General features: G+C 34.2%; 1 protein-coding gene across 1 annotated transcript in view; it reads right to left on the minus strand.

The window, feature by feature from the left end:
* LOC133527750 (G-protein coupled receptor dmsr-1-like) overlaps positions 1-8,715 on the minus strand; it is a 28,432-nt gene extending 19,717 nt beyond the window's left edge. Inside the window, exon 1 of the mRNA XM_061864901.1 lies at positions 7,411-8,715. The gene's annotated coding sequence lies outside the window, so the exon portion shown is untranslated. The remainder of the gene's footprint in view (positions 1-7,410) is intronic.
* Positions 8,716-12,115: the final 3,400 nt, after the last annotated feature.

Raw genomic sequence — 12,115 nt, forward strand, 5'->3', positions numbered from 1 at the left:
GATTCTTATCCTGAAATCCCCTGTGTAAATAAATTCAAATAAACTGTATGTGAACTGACAACATACAGAATTCCTTAATACGGGATTTGAGTTGAAATCCTCGAGGAAAGTATTTATATTAGAGTAGACGGAGTGTGAACGGCAGTTTTCTTATATCTTTTGAATTAAATCTTTCGCCAATTTTATTTCGGTAAATAAATGACAGAAGTCTCATAAGATAAGATGCAGCAAGCAAGCTTCATCACAATAATCAAACGAACTTATTGCGATGAAGTTATATCGATATTATATGAGTCACTTCATTTGAAGATATAAATTTATATTGACCATGCAGATGTAGTTTCCCCATTGTACAGGTAGCTTCGCACATATTTAAGGGTAACTATTTTGATTAAAACTGCCAAAGCAACTTCCGCCCGCTTTCGGTTGCCGCTCACCGGCGTGCTGTGGTTTATCACAAATAACATTAAATATATATTTATCACAAATATTTGTTCCTAAGTTATATATATTTTCTATTTATATTTCTGTTAACATATTTTTCATCATACTTGCTCGAAAAAGATCTTATTTCATGCAGGTATACGGAAGGACAAAGGCATGTATTATTCCCGGGGGAGTTGTTAAAAAAAAAAACTATAACTCTCGAGGTAGTTATAGCTTTTTTATTGTGCCACTAATTCATACGAACCAAGTAGGTATACATGAGGTTTACTTTTAAGATACTGACGTTTATATTTTTTTGCTTATGTTAAAAAATATTTAATTTAATTAATTTAATAGCCGTTTAAAATATTTTGTACCGAATTTTTAATTGTAGCTGAATGCTGGATAGGGCTGTGCCTTCGATGCGTAACCTGTGAAAGAATGACAATATGGCAGACGAATGTTTGAAAAGTCAGAATTATTTCAAGTGTGATGAAAACATCGCGTGTTAATCCGGGGTAAGAATATTGCAAACTCCTGCCAAAAGCCTGCGGCTGTCGTATATCTAACGACCTCGTTTGCAAAATTTGACTTACCTCCCTGGTTGCACTATGTACTAATATTATACTTATCGTTTCAAAACGAATACGGGACTTAATGATGATAAATTAAAACTATGAACGAAAATCGTGTTGGTTTAAATCAATATATTATATTTATCGTCATGTAGTACCTACTCACAACACAAAGCCTTATTGTGGGACTAGATTGAACTGCCTAAAGTCCGTTTCATTGAAGACTAAATATTTATCTACCCTTAATACATATTTAATGTTATTTTTCTTTCATATACTTAAGCCCGAATAATACCTACGGCCTATTCCAGCCATGGTATTCATAATAAATAGAATAACTTATGGCAATTTATTCATGGTATGGAACGTTCTGTTCCAACAGAGAAAAGCTAGGTATAGGGAGGTTAGTACATCATAAATTGGTAACTAAGTATCACGGTATTGTTTTTAATACCGTAAAACTACCCAACTCTAGTCCAATACTGCAACTATGGTCCACAAGTTCAAAAGGAAATTAAGTATCTATACCAATGTTCCTTTTGGTTTACTCCTAGTTTTACCTTCCATTTATAAACATACTTTGCCTTAGACCTACAAAAATATAGTAAAATACACACCTGAACGAGAAAAATTGAGTTTATTTGTGGACCATAGTTGGGAGCTTTGGACTATAGTTGGGTGGTTTTACGGTAATTCAAATTATTATGTATCCATTTATAATTAAGACTCCTTAACTAAGTTTTTATTTAATAAGCGAAAAAAATATTTTGTTGTGAAAAAATAATTGTCGTACATTCTCGTGGATTCAATGAAATTAATATGTATAGCTTTACCAACATACATATACTTTTTCATTGGATTTCATTCTTGGTTGTATAGTTCGTTTTTTTTAGCATTAGAAAGAAGGTAAGTGATCTTGACGTGTTATTATAAAAAAAACGCTTTTGAAAAATAAGTCACGGCATATATGTAACAATTATACATCATGTACGATTATTTACATTCTTTTGCTTTCATTCATAAGTAATATAATCTCATTTTTAAAAATCGTTTTGCAATAATTTCCACAAAAAGACACATCAAGATTGTTTACCTTCTTTCTAAAACAAAAAAAAATAACTATTGTTATACAATTACTTTATTGCGTAATTGCCAATTTCATGTACTTAAGAAGATATACATCATCACTAATCTCTAAGTCTAAAAGCAAAATCGAATACTTCTACACTAAATATACAGTAATATCTTTTTTCTTTATCGCTGTTTCAAATTTAAAATTGAATAACCAACCATAACTTCCGACTTCCAAATTCTTTTTTAAACGATTGTAATAAGTAGGTTAAAAGTTTAACCTCTCTTGCATGTGCAGCATGTTGTTAATAAAAACGTATTTAATAAGTTACCAAACTTACGATCATTTTTTTTCCATCTACCTATCCGTACAAATTCATTAAACATGTAACCCATCTCGAATCTGGTGTTTCAGAGCAAACTTAATAAAAAATAGTATTCTAAATATAAATACTCAAGAATAAAAGCAAGATTATTGATAAAAATAAACCTTTCAGTTATAAAAGGAAACGTAAACAAAACAGAACCCTTGTTTACTTTATGTGGGAGTTTAAAAAAATAAGATGTCTAAGAAAACATTTCTAACAACACACAAACGACAACTTTTAAACCAAATCGTATTGTAACAAGGTTTACAAATCATTTTCCTGTGTTAACGATACCTAGTACATAAAAATATCACCAACGAACAAAAGGCTCTTACTCCTTAAACAACAAAGCGTTTCAATTTTTCGAGCACGCCATCGGTATCATTGAAAACAGCGACAAAGGCGTACCCTGTTGAAGAAAGGTTTGAAGAGTCGATTAAGAAAAAAGGAAAACAGAAAGTGCTTTATTTTTTTTCTTACAAATCCCTACTGCCATTTTGAGGATTGTTGCAATAGCTCCTCTTTACAATACCTAATATTGGTATTTAAGAAAAAAACCAACCGAAATGTTCCATTAGGTACAAAAAAAACTAGATTTAGTTTATATGTACTTAAAATATTCGTGACTTTCCAGAGAAGGGTTCTTATGAACGTGGAATATACATCCAAACTTTATACTTTTAAGTTAATTTACTCGCATACACAAACAATCATAAATTGTAATAACCTGTCAATGTTGGCTAATATACAGAACAATCAAATGAGTACTTAATATAGAGCTCACAAATACAAATGACCAATTTGGTCTGTTTTAAGAGTATTCCTCTGAACTGAACATCTAGGACTCAATATTTTCTAGCCATTTTTTTGCCAACTCGAAACCGTTTGTGAAGAAAGAAGCCCCTTTTGGGTATACATTTCACCTATTATGAATTGTTAGACCCGATTAAATTAACAACGCGATATCGTGTTCTTGTCACTGGACAGGATAATTAATGAACGATTATCGTAGTTGTTTGAATTAGGAATAAGCCATATATAACAATTTTACGATTCACAAGAACCCCAGAAATTACCCAGAAGGTTTAGAAGGGCCTTGATTTCATAACCGCCGTGAAATAATTTAATTAAGTACCTAATTACCTATGTCCGTTTAATTTAGAACCAAACAACCCATTATAGAACCAAAACGTACAGTTTAAGATTTTTTTTCTTCATAATTGATACCATTAGCCATCCAAAGATCTAAAGTCCTACGGTTCTATATTTTTCTTTTATGTGCACTTAAGCGTATAACCGCGGAGTGCACTTAAGTACTAATGAGATTTTTTGATAATTATACATTATTTACCCGTTGCTATTTGGTGATGAGCATTACCATAGATAGGTACGCATATACCTACTTATCTTATACCTTTAAACGAGCAATTCCTGTATATATGTCGCAGTCGGATTTTATAATCCGCTGTATTACATTATGGCTAGCCGTTATCAAAAACAGGGCCGTTTTAAAATGCGGCGGTCCAACGATTAGCCGGATTGAATGCGGCTGAATGAAATTCCGCCGGAATGTATTCGGCGCCAAACGTTCTTCAACACGGCTAGCCGTAATGTAATACAGCGACTCATTAGCCGGCTCTTTGACAGTTTTTAGTTCCCATTTGTAACACTCATGGCGTACGTATTTCAAAACGGCCCTTATTTTGATAACAGCTTGGCGTAATGTAATACGGCGGATTATACAATCCGATTGCGACATATACATATTATATATTTGGGGGATCTCGGAAACGGCTCTAACCATTTCGATGTAATTTGCTATATGGGGGGTTTTCGGGGGCGAAAAATCGGTCTAGATAGGTGTTAACTCTGGGAAAATGTGCATTTTTGAGTTTTTATATATTTTCCGAGCAAAGCTCGGTCTGCCAAATCTATAAATGCACGTGTCCTGACTGATTGACTGAGTCATCAACGCAGAGCCGAAACTACAAATGCTAGAAAGTTGAAATTTACATACTAGTTTGCATTTATAAAGTGTACAAGAGCTAAGAAGCAATTTTGAGAAATTCAACCCCTAAGGGGGTTAAAAAGGGAATTAAAGTTTGTATGGGGTTGAATTTTTATTTTAAGATAGGAATTCGAAACTTCGTAAAAAGATTAATAAAATACAAATTCATCCTCTAAGGTGGTGAAAAAGGGGTTGAAAGTTTGTATGGAGATCAAAAAAATTGTTGAATTCGGGACTTGAAACTCTGTACATGGGCATATTATTCAAACACAAGAAAAGTTATTTCAGTGTTTTTAAAAACACTAACAGGCTTAAAAAGGGGTTGAAAGTTGGAATAAATTACAATTTTTTTGTGTGGGGCTTGAATCTTTGTATACAGACATATTATTACAATACAAGAAAAGTAATTTCAGCGTTTTAAAAACTCATCCCTTAAAAAGTGGTGAAAAATGGGTCGAATGTTTGTATGGAGATCAAATATTTTTTTGAGTAAGAGACTTGAAACTTTGTATGTGGGAATATTATTATGAGTAGTAAACAAGAAAAATAATTTCAGCGTTTTTTTTTTAATTCATCCCCTAAAAGTGTTAAAAAGGGGTCGAAAGTTTTAATCCAGTACAGATAATGCTTTTTCATCTCTCCTGTTCGGAAAGTGTAATTTTCATGGGCAGATAGCCGGATGGAAAATAGCTTTTCCCACCCTAGCGTGTATAGGGTAGGGACGAACAAATCTTAGGCGTTGTATAATAATTAACAATTGATTACCCGTCCTTACTGCTTTCTTTTGCTGCATAATGTTCTATACATGAGATAGAATATACAACCACCGACATAAAAATCCACGCGTACAAATTATCTACTTATATGTGGTTACTTTACGGCCGGTGTATTTAAGGCCATTTAAAATGTGTGTAACATTTTCTATAATTTGCATCAGATTGTAGATTGCGTAATGCAAAATTATTATTTGCGTTTTCGTTATGTAACTTATAATATTACTACTGTGTCTATTTCAGACGATCTATGGTGCAATGTCCGCAAAACATCTTTTTTGGTGACTGAAAAGACCGATGCGAGAGCGGCATACTCTGCCACAGAGCTGGCAAGGGAAGTTCGCGACGGACTGTGACGTTTCGCTACGGTGCCTTTTTCCCCTTGCGTCGCAAACCAGGCCTCGTCGCAGAACTTGCGACCATCTCCAACGCACTTGCGCCACTCCGCCCGCTTCTCCGCAAGCTTCTCCCAGTTTCGGTGCTCGATCTTAAAAGCTGCCATATCCCTCTTGGCGCAGTCTTTAAAGCGAAGCAATGGCCTCCCAACATCTCTTTTTGCATTCGCTACCGCACCTAGAAGAACACGGCGTGGCAGTCGAGAAGGTTCCATCCTGTACACATGCCTCAGCCAACGCAGTCGCCTCTGTTTGAGAAGCGCGGTCAGGCTGGGCAGCTGGGCGATTTCTAGAACCTTTTGGTTTGTCACCCTGTCCTGCCATGATATGCCCAAGATCTTTCGAAGGCAGCGCATATAGAAGGAGTTGACGCGGCGTTCGACTTTGGCATACGTGGTCCAGGTCTCAGCCCCGTACAAGAGTATGCTCAACACAGAACACTTATAATATACCTTCACCAATAATATATTACCTCGGCAAACGCCATATTTATACATTTTTAGGGTTCCGTAGTCCACAAGGAACTCTGAAAGCAATTTCAGATTGTCCGATCCGATATCGGATAGAAGTAATGTATATTTTTCTCTGTTTTTATTTATTCATTTAAGAAATCTGTATAGCAAAAAAATAATGTTAACCCAAAAAAAGCGGAGTTCATGCCACAGGGCACTCTAACATCTGTCTTTCTGATAGGAAATGATTTGTAGTCTTTAGTTTTGAAATATATTGTTATAATAAGTATGTACCTAAGTTAGTTTTAAGGTATTTGTTATGGGCCACTAGTTGCCTGAAATAAAGACTTTCATTTCATTTCATTTCATTTCATAGGGGCCACCCAATATCCGATTGGCCGGATAATTTGAGACATATTGGATCCCCGGTCACCTGTCAGACCGATATTTTTTTGTTTGCGTATACGTGCCGCACCCAATACCACGTACGGACGGGTACTGGTACTGTTGTACGGCGCGCCCCTGTACTCCCCGACGCCCAACATTGTAGATGGAGGATTCTACATCTGATATCGGATCGGATCATGTGGAAACACTCTTAAAGTTTCGCCATGTCCGTCTGTCTGTCTGTCCGTCCGCAGCTTTGCTGCCTGATAAAACTAGAATGCTGCAAATTGTCATGGATATAGGTAGGTAAATCAATCATGCCGACATAGCGGTAAAACCTAGGTTTTTTTTAGGGTAACCCAGTTCAGCTACATTTCACGTAAAGTGGGAATGATTTTTTTTTTCGTTTCGTAGTTTACTACCATTTGATGTACTACTACTACTAGTCTACTATTATTTGGTGTACTTGTAATTATCTTCTGTGAAATCACTTGTTATTTTCGGAAATAACCACTGCGAAAAAAAAGCATATAAGACTCTGGTTTATGTTTATTTTCGTATAGGTAATGAATATTTTTAGAGTTTAGATTACCTAAATACCTATAAGTATATATTCATCCGATACCACCATTTCAATCGCCACCCAAACAATTTCCATATGTACCAAAACTACTAACGTTCTAAATTCATGTAAGTGCACATTAAGTATTATTATAGAAAAGTATTATTAATATCTGTTCAGTTTATACTTCAATTCGCAAAATTATCGATAGTTCCTGTAGTATGATTTCCTGTATTTAGAAATAATTCGAACGCTCATAAAACGCCAAACCCATAAACAAATACGTAGGACAAGTAGGTATTGAATTGTATAAATCAATTGTTGTTCAAATTTGTTGTTGTTGTTGTATAAATCAATGTTCCTAAGTACCTAAGTCAAAAATAGAATACTTACATAACAAAAAAGATTAAATGAACTCCAAAACTTTGTTTACGTTTTCTTCCAGTTCGCAATGATTTGGTAAAATCAAATTAAAATATACGCTTTTATTACTAGCAACTAAGTATACATGTAAATGATATATATATATATATATATATATATATATATATATATAGATTACACTTGTTGCTAAGCACTGTAACTTAGTCGTTCCGTACTTAGTTATGGCAGAGCGAGCCACTGCCGATTCGCCCGCAAGCCCGCGCGAAACTGAGAATATAAACTTTGTATGTCGGCTCACTGCCATGGTCGCGGCGGCGGCACTTTTATTTCACAACTCATAACCCTAGATTACCTAATCGTGCTATTGCTGTAGGTACTCCAAACATATGAGGGCTGAATTCACTTATAACATGAGTTTTTAACAAAAATCATTTACCCTAATACCTACTCTACAAAATATTTATACCTACCGCTGGCTATATGTATAAATAATAATAAAAAATAAGTAAAAATCGTTTATTTCAGACATAAGTCCAGCGGGGTTAGCATCATTATTACTAACTACTTAAAATTAGAGTTAATATTATTTATAAAACTAAATAATACAATAAAACTAAAAAATAAATATAACAAATCTAACTTAGCCTATGAACCGTTACATAAGGAACTGGCGCATGCAGACAAAGCCAGTGTCTCATTAGAAGACTGTCCCACGTTTCTGAACCCATGTTCAAGATGCTATTGGGGCCGTCCCGTATCCTGCTCAAGGTTGAAGCACACCCTTTCGCATGATGGCATGGAATCCATCTGCTCTAAGTATAGGTTTCCGTTTTTTTAAGATTAGACTTTTTCTAACCTCAAAAGTAGTGGTAATTAACTTATTCTTCCGAAATGCTATAATTCCTATGTCTGATATTGCGGTACAATAATATGTGAACGACACGATTTAATGCAGTTACTCAGATTTAATTTTGAAGGAAAAAAGTTACCACTTCTTTCGTGGTTATAAAATTAATAATCTGAAAAAAACGGGTTATATTTGTGACGTATATGAGTGAGTATATATGACGTGGGTATCATTTTTGGACTTACGAGTAACTATATAGTAAGTAAGTGATTTCGATCGTTCTGATTTATATGTTTCAATAGGTAAATCGTCATTACGAGAACACAAAGCCTGATATTTCATTTTGAACGAGATTAAAATTGATACCGTTACGAAGGACTGTAATTTAAACCTATCTTGGAAATTATCAGAATCCCTTGTCTGCATACTTTATAACATTTCAATACTTAATTAAAATGTATGGGTATACATTTAGGCAACAAATTATTTTAAAAGCATTAAATTAAAAATTGATTTCATGGTTTTGAATATAAACGGAAACATATAATTTGATTTGAATCCTGGTTGTTAATGGTTTTGAATAAATACCTTTGATATAGAACAACTGATACTGTAAAAGATATACTTTGGAACGTGAATTTTAGAAATTTATCTATATTTGGAAGAGAGTTTGGTTATCTTAAATATGTCGGATACTTTTGGCGCGTTGTTTCATCCGCTACTATTGATGATGACTGTACATAGGTAACCAATCATGTTTTGTGGAAAGTATTATTAAGTTGCATTTGGTTACATTTTATTATTTTTGTACATCTCGTTATAAAATTAGAAAGGGACATATTTATTGAAGTTTCGAAGCGATTTTTTTTTCAAAGGTATTCACTTATTCAATTTTATTTGATTACCATTATCTTAATTGATTTTAAACATCTATCTAATGTTGCGCCACACGTTGAGTTTTTTGTTTTCACTTTTATATACATGTGTTTCCTCTTCTTCATTGTTTTTTTGTTTTTTAATTTCATTAAAATATAGCGTACATTACAATTTTCGAGTAAAATGCATGTACCATACGAACAGACAAACGGACGGACGGACAGACGGACATGACGAAACTATAAAGGGTCCGTTTTTGACATTTTCTCCACGGAAAAAAAATGGGTTCAACATCGGAATCACAGATAAAAAGCTGGAAATTCGTATAAAACGTCGTGTGCGCGTCGGATGTCGGTTTTTCGTAAATATCAAGGTTTCTATAGCTCCAACTAAGAATTGTGAAACATAAAAATTGCTCTATAAAGAACCATTTTTCCTTCTGTATCATCCTACCTATCCCGAATGAAGTACATACCTATATAAATATTATTTTTTTAATTTAGCAGGGTACCTTCATAAATTCATATTATGCAACGCTACAATATTGTGAGCACAACCACCAACTAAATAGGTACTATTAATGTTTTAATACAAAGAAGATGAAAGGTCAATGTGCCTTATAGTTCGTTATATCAAGCAAGCACCCAATTAAAAACTGTGCTTCTATGTATGTAGTTACTTCGAACTAAATTAAAATTTTAACGATCCAAATCCAAACTTCTAGGCAATACGCGGTAAAAAAATTGCTACATATTGATTAATGATTATATTAATTATTATTTTATTCTTAATGATATCTATACTCTACCATCTATTGTAATCATTGTTATAAATGTAACAAGCCCCACAAGAATACATATTGTTGTTGATGGTAAGTATCGCAGGCGGGGACCAACTTGACCGCCACCAACGAAAATACCTACCTAAGTAAGATTCTGCTAAAAGGTGAACTTAACAACCAACAACCAAAATGACTATAAGTAACCCTCTGTCGGTCCCCGCCTGCGATACTTACCATCAACAACAATATTCTTGTGGGTCTTGTTTTCTTCTTTTTAGTGTGCAGTCGGGTTTTTTGTCCTTATACAATAATATTTTTTTTAAATTTACAACTTTTTAGTTACCCCCAAATCCTATGACACTCTCGTGATCAAGACAAATCTCATACATCAAAATCCATCAAGCCGTTTAGGCTACAGGAGGCCACAAAGAAACAGACATACATACATACATACATACATACACTCGAAAAACATTACCCTCCTCCTTTTGGCAATCGGGTAAAAACAGCTCTACTGTTATAAAGTTAGGTCAATCAAAATCCCGTAGGTCTCTTTTACTGTTAAAAGTTAACCAAAGTGATGAACAATTAGGAACAATATAGGTAAAAAACTTAAGCAAGTCACGACTAGTAGACTATACATGTTTAAAAGACACACACAAACAAAACAAATGTCTATTCGAACCCGTCACAACTACATACCACAGGTGACTTACTTAAGTTTTTTATCTATACCTAAGGAACAGCTAAATATGGAGTGTGGAATTAAGAGGAGTGACATCTCTTATGGTAGAACTGTTGCAAAAGTGTCCAGCTGTTAGCTATAAATAATAGTTCCAATTCTCTCCAGAGTAGCGCTAGAGTAGCTAAGAACCTAGGCGTTATTGACGGAGTGAAGTGCGCTGTCTATGATTTGATTTTTTTGTTCAAGTATTCTAGGTATTGTAGCGCCACCTATTTACGGTTTTTTGATGACACTTTTTGGTACATGGAGATTTATTTCCTTACATCCACCTTCCGTACAGCTAAAGCCTTTCTTGAATGTGTGAGTGAAGTGTTCGAATACTTCGAATAGACGTTCCGTTTTTGAAATTTATAATATAACGTATGGTTTACAAACTCATTATTTGCTTGTCTTTCAAGTTTGATTATTCCTGTCCACTTATGAGTAATATATCACGATAAGATATAAATAATTGTCAGTTTCGAATAATTATCATCGTATTTTTTTACGTCATTCATGTTCGAATCTTCAAATTATATTGAATTCAGCTAGGCAAACGAACATAGCACAATTTTTACTCATTATTTTTCACTACGACAGGACTGTATCGCGTAAAAACGTTCCGAGGACGGCGTTGTCCCCGTGGTCTCGGAGAAGACTGGCTAAAGTTGACATCAACATTTTCTAGTAAGTAACTACCCGCACTTGGACTTGTTTATTAACTTTAACGTTGAAACGTGTTGCTTTAGAGGTCTATGGTTGTTTTAAACTTAATTTTACGCGATTAAGTCCCGTCGTAGTGAAAAATAATTTATATAATGTATTATACTTTTTGCAAACTGTACACACACAAACCAAGAAGGGCTTTCGTAAAGAGTTTTACCGTATACGTTACGAGAGAACCTATATACTTAAATCTCTAATCAATAAAGTCAGATACTCGCGTCACAAAGATCAGAAAATGTATTTAGATCGATTAATGGGGACATCGTGTTCACAATACATGACGAAGTAGGCAAGCTCAGCAGTCACGGACTTGGTAAAAAAGATACGTAAGAGTTAGTACGTGAAACTCATAGTAGACTCATTATTGATGATGTTACGATTAACTACAGAATTGAAGTTCTGCATTGAAATACAGAACATTGTGGCCTAAGGCAATCCTTATTGGCTGTCTATGTGAAACATAGTCCATTATAAATATTAACTAAATACTAACTTATCTACATGGGTGTCTCTTGGGCTTGGAAACTATTATCTTAGCTTAGATTAATTATTTAGGCTAATTAGAACTTTTTTTTATGACTGGTGCCTTTGGTAGGATTTTTTTTTGTTTCGATTTTCAAAACTTAGATTTCACATTAGCAATGCACTATCAATATACAAAAAAAAAACAGTACCCCTAGTGTAAATAAATTCGATTTCCAAACGTGACGTACGCGTTTGCGTTTAGTCTCATTTTGTATTGAATTTCGAAAGAGCGCGC

The sequence above is a fragment of the Cydia pomonella genome, chromosome 18 (assembly GCF_033807575.1).
Source record: "Cydia pomonella isolate Wapato2018A chromosome 18, ilCydPomo1, whole genome shotgun sequence".
NCBI classification, from domain to species: Eukaryota; Metazoa; Arthropoda; class Insecta; order Lepidoptera; family Tortricidae; genus Cydia; species Cydia pomonella.